Source organism: Pan paniscus, chromosome 2 (assembly GCF_029289425.2).
Source record: "Pan paniscus chromosome 2, NHGRI_mPanPan1-v2.0_pri, whole genome shotgun sequence".
Taxonomy (NCBI): Eukaryota; Metazoa; Chordata; class Mammalia; order Primates; family Hominidae; genus Pan; species Pan paniscus.
In genome coordinates, this window is record NC_085926.1 from 194,200,294 (window position 1) to 194,219,579 (window position 19,286).

The following is a 19,286-nucleotide window of genomic DNA, read 5'->3' on the forward strand; positions in this document are numbered from 1 at the left end:
TGGGGGATGGGGAAGGGAACTCCAGCAGCATATCATGGGTGAGGGAAACAGACTACAGAAACCGCCACCTTCCAGGGTCAGACCAATAAGAGCCAAGCAACCTGCTTAAAAACTCTGCTCCTTAGGAATCTTCCCCAGTGACTAGGATTTAATTGTTTCCTTTTCTGCTAACCCCTGTTCACACATACATAGTTTGCATTCCATCATATTTTGTTTATGCCTCTATTACAGCCAGTGATTATTTCTGACAAAAAGAAATGTTTAAAGGTGTCTTCATGATGTCCATTGTCTCCACTTCTATTCAACGTTGTACTGGTCCTAGCCAGTGCAATACGAAAATAAAAGGAAGCAAAAGCCATACAGATAGGAAAGAAAGAAGTAATATTGTCCGCCAGGCATGGTGGCTCAGGCCTGTAATCCCAGCACTTTGGGAGGCTGAGGCGGGCGGATCACGAGGTCAGGAGTTCAAGACCAGCCTGGCCAACATGGTGAAACCCCGTCTCTACTAAAAATACAAAAATTAGCTGGGCACGGTGGTGGGCGCCTGTAATCCCAGCTACTGGGGAGACTGAGGCAGGAGAATTGCTTGAACCCGGGAGGCAGAGGTTGCAGTGAGCTGAGATCATGCCACTGCACTCCAGCCTGGGTGACACAGCAAGACTCCATCTTAAAAAAAAAAAAAAGTAACATTGTAATTATTCACAGATAATGTGATCACATTATGCAGAAAATCCTAAAGATTATTAGAATTAACAGGTGAGTTTAGCAAGGTCATAGAATAAAAGATTAATATACAAAAATTCTATTGTATTTCTATATACAAGCAATGACAAATTGAGGATTGAAATTAAAATATATCATTTACAATAGCATAAAAATATAATACATATGGATGAATTTAACAAAATATTTGCAAGACCTATATAGTAAGAATTGCAAAGCATTGCTGAGAAAATTAATGGAGACCTAAATAAATGGAGACATATACCATGTTCCTGAACCAGAAGACTCAAAATAGTTAACATGTTCTCCCTAAATTGATGCAAAGATTTAAAGCAATATCAGTCAAAATCCTAGGAGAGTTTTGTTATAGAAATTGACAAACTGTATCTAAATTTATATGGAAATTCAAAGCAATTGTGAAGATTAGCCAAAGCAATTCTGAAAAACAAACAAAGCTGGAGAACTTACGCCATGTGATTTCAAGACTTACAAAGCTACAGTAATTGAAGACACTGAAGCCACGCGTAAGGAAACACATATGGACTACTGGAACAGGCTGGAGCTCAGAAACAGACCCGGTCCAGGAAAAATGATTTTTTTTTTTTCTTGAGACGGAGTCTCGCTCTGTTGCTCAGGCTGGAGTGCAGTGGCGCGATCTCAGCTCACTGCAACCTCTGCCTCCCAGGTTCAAGCGATTCTCCTGCCTCAGCCTCCCAAGTAGCTGGGATTACAGGTGCCCGCCACCATGCCCAGCTAATTTTTTGTATTTTTAGTAGAGACGGGGTTTCACCGTGTTAGCCAGGACGGTCTTGATCTCCTGACCTCGTGATCCGCCGGTCTCGGGCTCCCAAAGTGCTGGGATTACAGGCGTGAGCCACTGCGCCCGGCCGATAAATGATTTTTTAAGAAGATGACAATTCAGCGGGAAAAAGTCTCTTCCACAAATGGTGCCGGAACAATGCACATGCAAAACAAAACTGCCTTCACTATTACTTCACAACATATTCAAAAATTCACTTGAAATGGAGCATGGGTCTAAAAGCTTTATAAAATTTCTAGAATAAAACAAAGGAGAAAAACACTGGGACCTTGGGTTAGATAAAGGTTTCTTACTAAAATGCAAAAAGTACAATCCACAAAACATGATTAATCAGACTGCTTAAAAATTTAAATGTCAGCTGGGTGCTTGCCTATAATCCCAGCTACTCGGAGGCTGAGGCAGGAAAATCGCTTGAACCCAGGAGGCAGAGGCTGCAGTGAGCTGAGATCGCGCCACTGCACTTCAGCCTGGGCGACAAGAGCAAGCGACTCCATCTAAAAAAAAAATCATGCTAAAAGAAATAAGCCAGACACTAAAGGACAAATATTGTATGATTCCACTTATATGAAATATTCAAAATAACAACTTTATAGAGAAAGAAAGTAGACTGGAGGTTATCAGGGACTGTGGGGAGGGAGGAGAGAATGGGGAGTTATTGTTTAATGGTTACAGAGGTTTTCAGGTTTTGTTTTGTGTTGTTTTGTTTTTTTTTGAGACAGAGTCTTGCTCTGTCAGCCAGGCTGGAGTGCAGTGGCGCAATCTCAGCTCACTGCAACCTCTGCCTCCTGGGCTCAAGCAATTCTCCTGCCTCAGCCTCCCAAGTAGCTGGGACTACAGGCATGTGCCACCACGCCTGGCTAATTTTTGTATTTTTAGTAGAGACAGGGTTTCACTATGTTGGCCAGGCTGGTCTTGAACTCCTGACCTCAGGTGATCTGCCCGCCTCGGCCTCCCACCGCGCGCGGTGGTTTTGGGGTTTTTTTTAGAGATGCAGTCTCACTATGTTACCCCAGCTGGTCTTCAACTCCTGGACTCAAATGATCCTCCAGCCAGTGCCTCCAGAGTAGCTATGACCAGATCTGGGCCACTGCCCACGGTTTAAGGGTTACAGACTTTCTGTTTGGGGTGAAGAAAAGTTTTGGAAATAGATAATGGTAATGGTTGCACATCATTGCAAATGTAATTAATGTCACTGAATTGTACGCTTTAAAATGGTTAAAATGACAAATCTGATGTTACTTTACCACAATAAAAAATCAATTAAAAAATTTGTGATTACTCAAATACTTATCAGTAATCAATAGGTGAATCAAGACAAATTGTGTTATCCATACAAATGAGTTCTATTAGGTAATAAAATGCGTAAATTTCTGCTACACATAACATGGATGAATCTCAAAAGCATTGTGTTAAGTGGAAGAAGCCAGAAACAAAAGACGACTCACATGTTCTATATATACAAAATTCTAGAAAAGGCAAAACTTTTAACGGAGAGCAGATGAGCAGTTGCCATGGGCTGAGAATGGGAAAGAGGATTAGTATGGGGCATGGGAAGCTTTCTGAAGGGGTGGAAGCATTCTGTGTCTAGATTCTGTTGGTGAATACATAACTGTACGTATTGACAAAACTCATTAAACTTTGCACTTAAAATAGGTGAATTTTATTGAATTTTAACTATATATCAATAAAGCTAATTACAATTAAAATGTCATATCTAGATAAATTATAAAATGCCTCTTCCACTCCTTATGTTCCTCTCTTTTATATTTTCATTGATATGTGAACTTCTTGTTTTTTAGAAAAATATGAATTAAGGCCGGGCACGGTGACTTACACCTGTAATCCCAGCACTTTGGGAGGCCAAGGCAGGTGGATCGCCTGATGTCAGGAGTTTGAGATAAGCCTGGTCAACATGGTGAAACCGTGTCTCTATTAAAAAATACAAAAAATTTGCTGGACGTGGTGGCAGGCACCTGTAATCCCAGCTACTCGGGTGGCTGAGGCAGCAGAATCGCTTGAGCCCAGGAGGCAGAGATTGCAGTGAGCAGAGATCGTGCCATTGCACTCCAGCCCAGGAAACAAGAGTGAAGCTCTATCTATCTAAAAAAAAATATATATATATATATATATATATGAATTAAAATAGGACTAGTAATATTTGGGCAGACTCATGTCAATGTGGATCTGAAAAAAGTCAGCGTCATGACATCCCCAGGAAGTGGCCTGTTCCCACTGTGCAGTTCAGTTACACGTCTGTCTCCCCTTAAGGCTCGCTATGTATTTATTTATTTATTTATTTATTTATTTATTTAATTTATTTTTTATTGAAAAAAAATTATTTTTAGCCGGGTGCAGTGGCTCACACCTGTAATCCCAGCACTTTGGGAGGCCAAAGCCAGCAGATCACCTGAGGTCAGGAGTTCAAGACCAGCCTGGCCATCATGACGAAACCCCATCTCTACTAAAAATACAAAACTAGCTGGGCGTGGTGGCGCATGCCTGTAATCCCAGCTACTCGGAAGGCTGAGGCAGGAGAATCACTTGAACCCGGGAGGTGGAGGTTGCAGTGAGCCGAGATTACGCCACTGCACTCCAGCCTGGACAACAAGAGTGAAACTCCGTCTCAGAAGAAAAAAAAATGTAATAGAGGTGAGGTCTCCTTATGTGGCCCAGGCTGGTCTCAAACTCCTTGGCTCAAGGGCCCTCCCACCTCAGACACCTAAAGTGCTGGGATGACAGGCGTGAGCCACTGCACTTGGCCCCTTGAGGCTCTTGACACGCCTATAACACACTGCTTTGCACCTAATCAGAAAATATGTGTATAGAGGCCGGGCACGGTGGCTCACGCCTGTAACCCCAGCACTTTGGGAGGCTGAGGTGGGTGGATCACGAGGTCAGGAGTTTCCGACCAACCTGGCCAACATGGTGAAACCCCGTCTCTACTAAAAATACAAAAAAATTAGCTGGGCGTGGTGGCGGGTGCCTGTGGTCCCAGCTACTCAGGAGGCTGAGGCAGTAGAATGACGTGAACCTGGGGGGCTGAGATCACGCCAGTGCACTCCAGCCTGGGCAAGAGAGTGAGATTCGGTCTCAAAAAAAAAAAAATTAACAGCGTGGTGGTGTGCGCCTGTAATCCAAGCTACTCAGGAGCTTGAGGCAGGAGAATCGCTTGAGCCCGAGAGGCAGAGGTGGCAGTGAGCCCAGATCACGCCACTGCACTCCAGCCTGGGTGACAGAGCAAAAGAGAGAGAGAGAGAGGAGGGAGAGAGGAGGGAGAGAGGGAGGGAGGGAGGGAGGGAGGAAGGAAGAAAGGAAAGGAAGGAAGGAAAGAGGAAGGGGAAGGGAAGAAAAAAATATATATATATAAGATATGGATCAGAGGCTCTATATATATGCACACACACATATATATCATATACATATAATGTACAATGTGTGTATATATGTGTGTACATACACACACACACACAATAGTCCCCCATATCTGCAGGGGATATGTTCCAAGAGCTTCAGCGGATACCTGAAACCACAGATCATACCAAACTCTGTATATTCAGATGCTTCTCCACTTATGATGGGGTCGAACTTCTATAAACCCGTTGTAAGTCAAAATATCCTAAGTTCAAAAGGCATTTAATGCTGGCAACACAGTAGACTGTCCCTGACTCACAATGGTTCAACTTACAATTTTTTTTTTTTTTTTTTGAGACAGGGTCTTGCTCTGTCACCCAGGCTGGAGTGCAGTAGCACAATCATTGTTCACTGCAGCCCTGATCTGGGCTCAAGTGATCCTCCCACCTCAGTCTCTCGGATAGCTGAGACCGCAGGCATGCGCCACCATACCTGGCTAATGTTTTAGTTCTATAGAGACAGGGTCTCACTATGTTGCCCAAGCTGATCTCAAACTCCTGGCCTCAAGTGATCCTCTCACCTCCACCTCCCAAAATGTTGGGATTACAGGCGTAAGCCACCACGCCCGGTCCCAATTTACTTTTGACTTTGTGATGGTGCAAAAGCAATGAGTATTCAGTAGAAACCGTAATCCCATCATAAAGGGTAAGGAGTTAACTGATGATGGAGTTAGGTCCCTAGAAACCTGTCGTAAAGTTGGAAACTTAGAAGTCAAACCACCATAAGTAGAGGACTGTCTGTACTATGCTTTTTCCTATACATACATATCTGTAATAAAGTTTAATTTATAAATCAGGCATAGTAAGAAGTTCGCAACAATAATAATGAAATAGAACAGTTATAACAACATACTGTAATGAAAGTTATGTGAATGTGGTCTTTCTCATTGAAAATATTTTATGTAAGTTTTTTGAACTGCAGTTGACCACAGATAGCTAAAACTTTGGAAAGCAAAGCTTCAGTTAAGGGGGGATTACTTTACATCACACATAAATAATGAAATATTTCACAGCATGAAGAATTAAACACTGGGGGAGGGCCAGGGCTGAAAAACTATCTGTAGGTACCATGCTCACTACCTGAGTGACGGGAATCACTCATACCCTAACCTCAACATCACACAATAGACACGGAACAAACCTGCATATGTATCCCCGGATCTAAAATAAAAGTTGAAATTATATTTTTAAAATTTGCATTAAAGGCCAGGCGCAGTAGTTCACGCCTATAATCCCAGCACTGTGGGAGGCCGAGGCGGGTGGATCACTTGAGGTCAGGAGTTCAAGACAGCCTGGCCAACCTGGCGAAACCTCATCTCTACTAAAAATACAAAACTTAGCTGGGAATGGTGGTGTGCGCCTGTAATCCCAGCTACTCAGGAGGCTGAGGCAGAAGAATCACTTGAACCTGGGAGGCAGAGGTTGCAGTGAGCCAAGATCGCACCACTGCACTCCAGCCTGGACCACAGATCGAGACTCCATCTCAAAAAAAAAAATTGCATTAAAAAAGAATTAAACATAATGTGTAAAATAGATTTGTAACTTGTGTGAGATAATTAACACCCATGTAAACACAACCAATGTCAAACATACGTCATTACCCATCACATCACTGACACTCAGGTGTGCCCTCTCCAATCCTGCCTTCTTTCTGGATTCCTTCCTAGGAACTACTACCCTATATTTCATCTTCAACATATCCTTTTAAAAACAGTTTTACGACTTAGGAACTCAGAATTGTTTTAGAAACTTGGTTAGTCGGGTGTTTTCCATTTTTCAAGACTGTAGCTTTTCTTTTCTTTTTCTTTTTTTTTTTGAGATGGAGTCTTGCTCTGTCTCCCAGGCTGGATGGAGCTCAGAAACAGACCCGATCCAGGATAAATAATTTTTTTTTTTCTTGAGACAGAGTCTCACTCTGTCGCTCAGGCTGGAGTGCAATGGCGCGATCTCAGCTCACTGCAACCTCCGCCTCCCCGGTTCAAGCGATTGTTCTGCCTCAGACTCCCCAGTAGCTGGGACTACAGCTGCACACCACCATGCCCGGCTAATTTTTGTATTTTTAGTAAAGACAGGGTTTCACCATGTTGGCCAGGCTGGTCTTGAACTCCTGGTCTCAAGTGATCCTCCTGCCTCGGTTTCCCAAAGTGCTGGAATTACAGGTATGAGCCACCAAGCCCGGCCAGACTGTAGCTTATGGTAAAGAAGACAAGGGGAGGGGTGCACTAGGAGGGTAGGGTTAGGAGAGAGGAAGGGTGCCCTGGGAGGGTGGGTGTAGGAGAGGGAAGGGATGCCCTGAGAAGGTGGGGGTTGGAGAGGGGAGAGGTGCTCTGGGAGGGTGGGGGTAGGAGAGGGGAGAGGTGCCCTGGGAGGGTGGCCAGAGGACAGGGGAGGGGTGCACAGGGAGAGTGGGGGTAGGAGAGGGGAGGGATGCACGGGGAGGGTGGAGGTAGCAGAGGGGAGGGGTGCATGGGGAGGGTGGGGGCAGGAGAGGGCAGGGGTGCTTGGGGAGGGGTTGTAGGAAAGAGGAGGGGTGCACTGGGAGGGTGGGGGTAGGAGAGAGGAGAAGTGCCCTGGGAGGTTGGGGGTAGGAGAGGGGAGGGGTGCACTAGGAGGGTGGGGTTAGGAGAAGGGAGGGGTGCACTGGGAGGGTGGGGTTAGGAGAGGGGAGGGGTGCACTGGGAGGGTGTGGGTAGGAGAGGGGAGGGGTGCCCTGGGAGGGTGTGGGTAGGAGAGGGGAGGGGGGCACTGTGAGGGTGTGGGTAGGAGAGGGGAGGGGGGCACTGTGAGGGTGTGGGTAGGAGAGGGGAGGGGTGCACTAGGAGGGTGTGGGTAGGAGAGGGGAGGGGTGCTCGGGGAGGGTGTGGGTAGGAGAGGGGAGGGGTGCCCTGGTAGGGTGGGGGTAGGAGAGGGTAGGGGTGCACAGGGAGGGTGTGGGTAGGAGAGGGGAGGGGTGCACGGGGAGGGTGTGGGTAGGAGAAGGGAGGGGTGCACTGGGACCATGTGGGTAGGAGAGGGGAGGGGGGCACTAGGAGGGTGGGGGTAGGAGAGGGGAGGGGTGCCCTGGGATGGTGGGGGTAGGAGAGGGGAGGGGGGCACTGTGAGGGTGTGGGTAGGAGAGGGGAGGGGTGCATGGGGAGGGTGGGGGCAGGAGAGGGGAGGGGTGCCCTGGGATGGTGGGGGTAGGAGAGGGGAGGGGGGCACTGTGAGGGTGTGGGTAGGAGAGGGGAGGGGTGCATGGGGAGGGTGGGGGCAGGAGAGGACAGGGGTGCACGGGGAGGGGGTGTAGGAAAGAGGAGGGGTGCACTGGGAGGGTGGGGGTAGGAGAGGGGAGGGGGACACTGGGAGGGTGTGGGTAGGAGAGGGGAAGGGTGCATGGGGAGGGGGGAGCTAGGAGAGGGAAGGGGTGCATGGGGAGGGTGAGGGCAGGACACGGCAGGGGTGCACGGGGAGGGGCTGTAGGAAAGAGGAGGGGTGCCCTGGGAGGGTGGGGGTAGGAGAGCGGAGGGGTGCCCTGGGAGGGTGGGGGTAGGAGAGAGGTGGGGTGCCCTGAGAGGGTGGGCGTAGGATATGAAGCAACAGTGACTCTTACCCCGGGGGCCCAAGGGTCCTGGGGCAGGGTGGGGTCAGGAATCGGGAGGGATGGGGTGTCTCTTCCCCCATCAACCCTCTGGCAGACAGGCCACCGGACTCCTCAGTCACAGCAAGGAACCTGTCCTGCTCCTGGGAGCAGGGCGCCTGTGGAGAACGGCCCCCCTCACAGCCTGCCCACACTGCTGCGATGTCCCTGCATGTCTGCACATCCTCCCTCCGAGACGGTCCCATCGTGCTGTGCGGGGCTTGCAGTGTGTAATTCTGTGTTGAGGCAAATTAACCACCCAGGGTGTTAACAACTCACAACTTTAATCCACTGCCCACCCAGATGTCTGACGGGGGCCCAAGGAAAGATGGGTGTGTGGTTGGCCTTTCAAGCGGGTGCTCTAGATCATGGGGCCAGGAGACGCCGTTGTGCAGGAATGCATTTAGTGCCTTCAAATCACGGCACCTCTGAGAAAGCACCGTCTACACACTTCAGCAACATCAACCCCCCTGACGATCTCTTCTACAGAAAACGTTCCCATCAGAAAAGTCTGGCTTTTTTTGTTTTTGTTTTTGTTTTTTTTTGAGACAGAGTTTCACTCTTGTTGCCCAGGCTGGAGTGCAATGGTGCGGCCTCAGCTCACTGCTACCTCCGCCTCCTGGGTTCAAGTGATTCTCCTGCCTCAGACACCTGAGTAGCTGGGATTACAGGTGCACACCACTACGCCCGGCTAATTTTGTATTTTTAGTAGAGATGGGGTTTCTCCAAGGTTAGCCATGCTGGTCTTGAACTCCTGACCTCAGGTGATTCACCTACCTTGGCCTCCTAAAGTGCTGGGATTACAGGTGTGAGCCACAGCGCCCAGCCCAGAAAACTCTTGAAGTGTGGTAAGAAATAGAGCAGACACGAGCAGGACGGGAGAGGGCCTCTACCCCAGTAATGTCAGGTGACTATCAGGTGATGGCCAGGCAGTTGTTACGCTGTCTTTCTAAAATAATATTGGTCACAGCCAGCATTGGGAAAGACAGTCTCCCAATAGATAGAAAATACCTGAACTTGGTGATCAGCAGCTTCCTGATAAGAGCTCAGGAATTGGGCGAGTGGGCTCAATCATCTACACTAAGAAGCAAAATGGCGGAGTTTAGCTGGTGTGTGTGACCTTCCTCTAGTGCTGCTCCGCGGGTAAGGGAAAAACGCCTCAAGTGAGCATGCGCACGACTTCAGTAAACACACTGCGCATGCGGCCCCTCCCAAGTGCCTGTGCGGCAGGCAGGCCCAAGTCAAGGGTCTAAGAGCACACTTGGGTGTCTGAAGTCACGCACTTGGCCCTTTTCCAAGTGTACTTTACTTCCTTTCATTCCTGCTCAAAAACTTTTTAATAAATCTTCACTCCTGCTCTAAAACTTGCTTCAGCCTCTCCCTCTGCCTTAAACCCACTTCTGCCCCTCAGCCGAATCTCTCCCCCGAGAAGGCAAGGATTGAGTTTGCTGCAGACTCGCTGGATTCACAGCTGGTAACAGTAAGTACCAGGCAGGGGCATCCAACTTAAGGTGTCATGGAAGCACATGGAGGAACCTAATCCTATCTGGCAGAAGCAAAACGAAGCTTCCCGGAGGAAGGGCTGCCCATGCCCAAACTTGATGGACAATGAGATACTAGGCAGGAAGAGATACTAGGTGCAAAGGCCAGAAGTTGACAGACTGAGGCAACAGGAGAAGGTAAGTGAATGGCGCAAAGTCACACAGACGCCAAGCTGCAGAGCCAGGCTCACTGGAGTTGAAGCGTGCACTCTCATCTGTGAGGCTAGGCTGTTCCCTGGCCGTCACCTCACCCTTTCATCTCTGCTTACCTGCATCTGGTGTCAAGAATCAGAATGGGAGAGACAGAACCTGGAGAAAGGCTGCGTCTTCAGAGTGGGGCTCCACTCCTGCAGCTCCAGGGCTGGACCTGAAGGTTGTCTTTCCAGGACTCTTTCCAGGAGGGCCAGGGAGGCTCTGTATATACGTAGAGGTCACCCAGGCGTGTGTGTGTGTGCGCCCCCACGCCCCTGCCCACAGGCCTGCATTGAAGGCGCTTCCGCTCCCCGGAGAGCCCTGTCCTGATGACCCACCCTCTGCTCATTTTCATGTGATTCTAAGGCAGGAAACGGGAGACATGGCCTCATGAGCTCCGCTGTCCTGATGAGTCACTGGATGCACCCGTGAGAAACACCTCACCCTCCGCTCTCCCCAGGCAGCAACACTTGCCACACCCCAGCTGTTCCTGTCCTCATCTGCCACCCCGCGAAGAATTTCGGCTCTTTGGCAGAACAGCACCGAGCAGGGCAGCCACCCCTTTTTCCCCATCACTCTCCTTACCTTGCCCTTGGCTGACTCGATGTGTTGCATGGTTCCTGTACTAGACGTCTAACTTTTTTTTTTTTTTTTTTTTTGAGACAGGGTCTCACTCTGTCACCCAGGCTGGAGTGCAGTGGCATGATCTCGGCTCACTGCAACCTCCGCCTCCCACACTCAAGCAATCCTCCCACCTCAGCCTCCTGAGTAGCTGGGATTACAGGCACCTGCCACCATGCCCGGCTAATCTTTGTATTTTTAATAGAGACGGGGTTTTGCCATTTTGGCCAGGCTGGTCTCGAACTGCTGACCTCAGGTGTTCGCCTCAGCCTCCCAAAGTGCTGAGATTACAGGTGTGAGCCACCGCACTCAGCCTCTTGTTTTGTTCAAGCCCCAGGCCACTATCATCTTGTACCATACTCTCACCAAATTGCTGAGGATTTTGTGGTGCTCTCTGTGTGGGAGATCCGTGACCCTCTATGGACAAGCTCCTATTCAAGATTCAGTTCAAACATTCCCAGTGAAGTCTGCCAGGATTTCTTTACTCCGAGTTAGGTACTTCTTTCTCTATGCTCCCATTGCATTTTAAACATCTAGATAATATATACAGTAAAGTGCACAAATCTTTTCTTTTTTTTTTTTTGAGACGGAGTTTCACTCTTGTTCCCAGGCTGGAGTGCAGTGGCACAATCTCAGCTCACTGCAACCTCTGCCTCCTGGCTTCAAGCAATTCTCCTGCCTCAGCCTCCCGAGTAGCTGGGATTACAGGCACGTGCCACCACGCCTGGCTAATTTTGTATTTTTAGGAGAAACACCGTTTCTCCATGTTGGTCAGGCTGGTCTCAAACTCCCGACCTCAGGCGATCCACCCGCCTCCGCCTCCCAAAGTGCTGGGATTACAGGTGTGAGCCAGCACGCCCAGCCTAAAGTGCACAAATCTTAATGTTAAAATCTGATGAATTTTTACATGTATACCCTGGTGAACCAGCACAGAAATCAAGATACAGGACATTCCAAATCCCCAGAGGTTTCATTGTGTCGCCTGTCATTCGTATCCCTTGTCCCCAGTGTTAACTTTCATTTTGGCTCTTATAATAATCGATTAGGTTTTAGTTGTTCTTGAATTTCACATAAATGGAATCAAATAGTTTTCTTTTTTTTTTAAAAAAAAAAGGGTGGTTTTGCTGTGTCATCCAGGCGGGAGTGCAGTGGCACAATCATGACTCACTGCAGCCTTTTGCCTTCACAGGCTCAAGTGATCCTCACACTTCAGCCTCCTGAGTAGCTGGGACCACAGGCAAGCGCCACCACGCCAGCTGATTTTTTAATTTCGTGTACAGATGGGGTCTCGCCATGTAGCCCAGTCTGGTCTCCAACTCCTAGGCTCAAGTGATCCTCCTGCCTCAGCCTCCCAAAGTGCTGGATTACAAGCGTGCGCCACCGCACCCAGCCCAGTATGGCTTTTGTGTGTGGCTTTCTTCACTCAATATTCTATATGTAAGATTCATCCATCATGTAATTTATTCTTCTTTTATTGCTGAGTATTATTACATTGGATATTACAACTTTTTCTACTCTTAATGGACATTTATATTTTCAACTTTTGCCTGTTATAAATAATGCTGCTATGAATATTCTTCTGCATGTCTTTTGAAGGAACTATGCATTAATTTTTCCAGGGAATATTCTTAGGAGTAGGATTGCTATCATAGGGCAGGTGAATATTTAATTTTGGCAGATATTGCCAAACAGATTCCGAAAGTAGTCCTAATTTACACACCCACCAGCAGTGTGTGACAGTTCCAGTTTCTACACATTCTCACAAACATTTTTAATTTTAGGCATTGTGGTGGGTGTTTAGTGTAATCTCCTTGTGTTTGAATTTGCATCTCCTTGATGAGTAAGCACCTTTTCATATACGTATTAGCCATTTGAAGATCCTCTTTGAGAAGTTCCCGTCCATGGTTTTTGCCCATTTGTTATGGGTTATCTTTTTTTCTGTTTTCTGGTTCATTATAATTCCAGGTATGAGACCTTTATCAGGTAAATTTATTGTGAATTTATTCTCCTGCCTCAGCCTGCCGAATAGCTGGGATTACAGGCATGGGCTGCCACGCTCAGCTAATTTTTGTATTTTTAGTAGAGACAGGGTTTCACCATGTTGGCCAGGATGGTCTCAATTTCCTGACCTCGTGATCCACCCGCCTCGGCTTCCCAAAGTGCTGGGATTACAGGCGTGAGCCACCCCGCCTAGCCTTACTTGAAGAGAAAGTACTGATTTTAATTAAGCTCCATTTATGCATCTTCTTTTACGGTCAATATTTTTGTGTCTGCTTAGGAAATCTTTGCCCACTTCCCACTGGAGTGTGACTCACTTCTTACTCCACCGCTGTGAGGTCCTTGCAGGCAGGGACTTACTCTTACTCTGCTCTGTATATTCTGAGCCTCACACAGAGCTTGGAACATGGTAGAAGCTCAAGAATGACTTGATGAATGAATTAATTCATGCAATGCATAATTCATGCAACACAGTCTCTGCACAGAGATTTTACTTCCAGTGATGAAAACAAACGATTACTGAGGAAACCCCTGATGCACATACATGAGAAGGGATCGTTATGACTGGCTATCACAGTTCCATTTTTAAAAATAAAATTGGAACTCTTCATTAATTTTCGTGTCATCCTTGCACGGGAACCACGTTAAACTAATCTGCATTGTCCCAATTTTAGTATATGTGTTGCCAAAGCAAGCACAGTTTAAGTCTTCTAAACTGTTTATGAGCTGCTTTCTATGTAAGAATTTCTGTTTTTTTTTTTTTTTTTTTTTTTTTTTTTTTTTTTTTGAGACAGGATCTTGCTCTATTGCCCAGGCTGGAGTGCAGTGGCACAATCTTGGCTCACTGCAACCTCCACCCCCAGGTTCTAAGTGATTCTCCTGCCTCAGCCTCCTGAGTAGCTGGGATTACAGGTGCCCACCACCATGCCTGGCTAATTTTTGTATTTTTAGTAGAGACGGGGTTTTGCCATGTTGGCCAGGCTGGTCTCGAACTCCTGACCTCAAGTGATGCACCCGCCTTGGCCTACCAAAGTGCTGGGATTACAGGCGTGATCCACTGCACCTGGCCAGCAAAAGAGATTTCACATGCAGTGTCTGTTAGAACATCTCATATTTAGGCAATCAGAATAACTGAATGGCTGATTGCCGTATATCACTCAGATTTTTTTTTTCTCTCGATATGGGGTCTCGTACTGTCACCTGGGCTGGAGTGCAGTGGCACAGTCTTGGCTCACTGAAACCTCTGCCTCCTGGATTCACTCGATTCTCCTCCCTCAGCCTCCCCAGTAGCTGGGATTACAGGCGCACACTGCCACACCCAGCTAATTTAATTTTTTAATTTTTTAATTTTTAGTAGAGACAGGGTTTCACTATGTTGGCCAGGCTGCTCTCGAACTCCTGACCTTGTGTTCCGCCTTCCTCGGCCTCCCAAAGTGCTAGGATTACAGGCGTGAGCCACCACGCCTGGCCTAGCACTCAGATTTTTAGATGATATCTCCATGTCCAACCCTATGGCTTATGTAGATATCATTAAAATGTTGCTTGTGGGACAAAGGAAAGTGCTGGAATTTGTTTTTAATCCCTTAAAGTGTCAAACTTAGTGTGGGGCTGGTGATGGCAGCTGTGGGTTTTTGCTCCTTCGGGTAAACTTGTGATGATTAATTCAATGATTATCTTATGGACAAGACACTTCTTTCTTTTTTTTTTTTTGAGACGGAGTCTCACTCTGTCGCCCAGGCTGGAGTGCGTGGCGCGATCTCGGCTCACTGCAAGCTCCGCCTCCCGGGTTCACGCCATTCTCCTGCCTCAGCCTCCCAGGTAGCTGGGACTACAGGCGCCTGACACCACGCCCGGCTAATTTTTTTTGGTATTTTTAGTAGAGACGGGGTTTCATCGTTTTAGCCAGGATGGTCTCGATCCCCTGACCTCGTGATCCGCCCGCCTCGGCCTCCCAAAGTGCTGGGATTACAGGCGTGAGCCACCGCGCCCGGCTGAACAAGACACTTCTTTAAGAAATCATGTACTTGAGATAAACGGGTCTACTAAGGCTAGCGTTGGGACTATCTCTTCATTTCCACGTGGCGAGCCTCCTAGGGCAACACAGCATGGTCGCTGCCATGAAAGCACTAAAGCTTCACCTTTTTGCAGACGTGTTAATAACCGCGGAGTGTGGCTCTACTGGAGATGGAGCTACTTGCTGTTGCTTTGTCGGTGATGCTCCTAGGGAGGAGCAAATGGGAGTCTGAGGACATAAATGACGAACAGGGCCTGGGCTGAGAAAATCAGTCATGCCACAAAAGGCTTCCTGAGGCTGAAAGATTTGGGAGACGGCCAGGTGCCAGTGACCCACACCTGTAATCCCAGCACTTCGGGAGGCAGAGGCCGGTGGATCACTTGAGGCTGTAACCGCCCAAGGGGTTCACTTGCCCGCTGCCTAGACAGAGCCGATTCATCATGACAGGGGAATTGCCATAGAGAAAGAGTAGTTCACACACAGCCGGCTGTGCGGGAGACCGGAGTTTTATTATTACTCAAATCAGTCTCTCCCAGCATTCGGGGAGCAGAGTTTTTAAGGACAGCTTGGTGGGTGTGGAGAGCCAGTGAGCCGGGAGTGCTGATTGGTCAGGGATGAAATCACAGGGAGTCAGCTGTCTTCTTGTGCTGAGTCAGTTCCTGGGTCGGGGCCACAAGATCAGATGAGCCAGTTTATCCATCTGGGTGGTGCCAGCTGATCCATCAAGTGCAGGGTCTGCAAAATATCTCAAGCGCTGATCTTAGGAGCAGTGTAGGGCGGGTCAGAATCTTGTAGCCTCCAGCTGCATGGCTCCTAAACCATAATTTCTAATCTTGTGACTAATGTTAGTCTAGTCCCCCGGCAAGAAGGAGGTCTGCTTTGGGAAAGGGCTGTTACTGTCTTTGCTTAAACTATAAATTATAAACAAAGTTTCTCCCAAAGTTAGTTCAGCCTACGCCCAGGAATGAACAGCTTGGCGGTTAGATGCAAGATGGAGTCGGTTAAGTTGGATCTCTTTCACTGTCTGTCACCATTTTGCAAAGGCGGTTTCAAGGCCAGGAATTTGAGACCAGCATGACCAACATGGTGAAACCGTCTTTACTAAAGATACAAAAATTAGCTGGGCGTGGTGTGCACAACTGTAGTCCCAGCTACTGGGGAGGCTGAGGTGGGAGGACTGCTTGAGTACGAGAGGCAGAGGTTGCAGTGAGCCGAGATCGCGCCACTGCACTCCAGTCTCGGCAACAGAGTGAGACTCTGTTTAAAACAAAAAACAAAAACAAACAAAAAAATCCTGGCGCGGTGGCTCACGCCTGTAATCCCAGCACTTTGGGAGGCCGAGGCGGGCGGATCACGAGGTCAGGAGATCGAGACCCTCCTGGCTAACACGGTGAAACCCCGTCTCTACTAAAAATACAAAAAATTAGCCCGGCGTGGTGGCGGGCGCCTGTTGTCCCAGCTACTCGGGAGGCTGAAGCAGGAGAATCGCTTGAACCCGGGAGGCGGAGGTTGCAGTGAGCCGAGCTCGCACCACTGCACTCCAGCCTGGGAGACAGTGAGACTCGTCTCAAAAACAAAAAACAAAAAATACTTAGGAGAACAGGCTAGACAGATGTTCCATTCTGGGGTATATTGTGGGATCTGGAGGTGGTATTTGAGCAAGAAATAGAGGAAGTTGATGAAATAGAATTCACTGGCAGAAGGAAGAGATGATACAGCCAGCCAACCAGGCCAGCTGTTTTCTAGTGTTCCCCAGATAAGAGCGACAGGACTCATCAGCCTCCTGTGGGTGGGCTCCAAACTCAACTGAAAGCTGACAAGAGAGCACATTCCCTTAATTGGAGGGAGAAAAAAAGGGAAGATATTGAAAGAGCTGCCTTTCATACCAGACCACTGAAGAGGAAGTTAGGGTTTTCTCATTAGTATGTAAATATCGTCAACTTCCACCCGCCCAAAGTAGATTTCTGCCTCCAACATTGCACTGAAACTGTTCTTGGTCTCCAGTGATTTCGTGTCTCTGATGAACGCTACACTGTCCTCTTTACTTGACTCTAGACATAGTTAGCCACAGGATCCTTCTTGAACATTCTTACTCTTGGCTCCCTTGACACCCCACTCTGGTGTGGTTTTGTTTTTTTTGTTTTGTTTTTTTTTTTTTTGAGACAGAGTTTTGCTCTTGTCCCTCAGGCTGGAGTCTGGAGTCCAGTGTCACCATCTTGGCTCACAGCAACCTCCACCTCCCGGGTTCAAGCAATTCTCCTGCCTCAGCCTCCCGAGTACCTGGAATTACAAGCAACCGTGCCACCACACCCGGCTAATTTTTGTGTTTTTAGTAGAGGCGGGGTTTCACCATGTTGGCCGGGCTGGTCTAGAACTCCTGAGCTCCAGTGATCTGCCCACCTTGGCCTCCCAAGGTGCTGGGATTATAGGCGTGAGCCACTGTGCCCGGCTGAGATTTCTCCTTTAAATAGAACGTTGTGGAGTTTACTTTTAGGCTGAGACCTAAAGGATAAAAGAAAGTGATCTGTGCTAAGACGAGGAGAACTCAAGCAGGAGAAATGCCTCGGCTGTGGAGCAGGAAGGTGTTTGATGTTGGGGTTTGAGAGCAGGCCAGTCAGCTGGCAGGCAGGTGGCAAAGGGGGTGGCATGAAGCAAGGAGCTTGGACATTCTGAGTGGAAGAAGCCAGTAGGCGGAGAATGGGTCGGAACAGAGTAAGAGCAGAGACTACTGCAGTGGTCACGATAAAAAGCAGGTCACTTGGACCAGAGTAATGGCAATAGACTGAAAAGTAGGGTTACATCTTATGCATTTTGGAGGCAGAAGTTAAAGGACTTGCTGTTGGATTGGAGATGGGGGAATAAGCAAAAGAAAATGACTTAAGTTTCTCGCAGGTTCACAGGTAGTGGTGTCACTGCAGGTCTGGGTGGGGAGGCGTCATTTTAGATGTAAGTGTGACACTTCCAACTGTAGGCGCAGTGTAAAAAGTCGGACATGTGAGTCTGAAGCTTGGAGGAGAGACGGGCTGGAGCTGGAGATGTGAGAAATCATTGGCATTATACATGGCAGTTGGTACTATCAGAATGAGATCACGGAGGGAGAGTTAGAGGGCCAGGTCCTGGGGATCACCACCATAAAGACCCAACCAAGGAGGTGCGGGCAGTGAGAAGAAACACCAGGCAGGGCGCAGTGGCTCACATCTGTGATCCCAGCACTGTGGGAGGCCGAGGCAGGTGAATCACTTGAGGTCAGGAATTCGAGACCAGCCTGACCAACATGGTGAAACCCCGTCTCTACTAAAAACACAAAAATTAGCCGGGCATGGTGGCGGGCACCTGTAGTCCCAGCTACTCGGGAGGCTGAGGCAGGAGAATTGCTTGAACCCGGGAGGCGGAGCTTCCAGTGAGCTGTGATCAAACCACTGCACTCCAGCCTGGGCAACAGAGCGAGACTCTGTCTCAAAATTTAAAAAATAAAGAATTCTCTACTGGCTCCTTTTCTATTTTTTTTTTTTTCATTCTATTAGAATCAAATCTGTTTTTCCATGTATGTTTATCGTCTGTGTTTCCAACTAGAAAGTAAGTTCCTTGAGGGCAGAGGCTGTATCTGTTTTGCTCCCCATCACATACATCCCTATTATTTGGCACATGAGGCTGGAGCATGGGGATGAGAAATGGTTCCACAAGAAAAGGGGGGGCACAAACCCATCACTGTAGAACTGTGAGCTAAGCAGCAATCCCATTTTTTTTTTTTTTTTTTTTTTTGAGATGGAGTCACTCTGTCACCCAGGCTGGATGCTATCTCGGCTCACTGCACCCTCCACTTCCCAGGTTCAAGCAAGTCTCCTGCCTCAGCCTCCCGAGTAGATGGGATTATAGGCACTGCCACCACGCCCGGCTTTTTTTTTTTTTTTTTTTTTTTTGAGACAGAGTTTCACTCTTGTCGCCCAGGCTGCAGTGCAGTGGCACGATCTCGGCTCACTGCAACCTCTGCCTCCTGGGTTCAAGCGATTCTCCTGTCTCAGCCTCCCAAGTAGCTGGGATTACAGGCGGCCGCCACCACACCCAGCTAATGTTTGTATTTTTAGTAGAGACGGGGTTTCACCATGTTGGCCAGGCTGGTCTCGAACTCCTGACCTCAGGTGATCCGCCCATCTCAGCCTCCCAAAGGGCTGGGATTACATGCATGAGCCACTGCATCCAGCAGCAATAACAATTTCTGTCCTACCATATAATCGTATCTTTTTGCCCATTAATTTAGTAATTATCTTTCCTTCAATTAAGCTAAGTCGTTAATTAGCCATTAGTAATTACTGCTGGTCTGAAAGAACAGACACTTGAATATTCACCCAAG

The 19,286-nt window shown here is 48.1% G+C and overlaps 1 non-coding gene across 1 annotated transcript; it reads right to left on the bottom strand.

The window, feature by feature from the left end:
* Positions 1-13,512: 13,512 nt before the first annotated feature.
* Positions 13,513-13,619, bottom strand: LOC112439403 (U6 spliceosomal RNA). Its single transcript, XR_003027695.1, has one exon. It is a non-coding gene; the product is annotated as a U6 spliceosomal RNA (small nuclear RNA).
* Between the last annotated feature and the right edge of the window lie 5,667 nt (positions 13,620-19,286).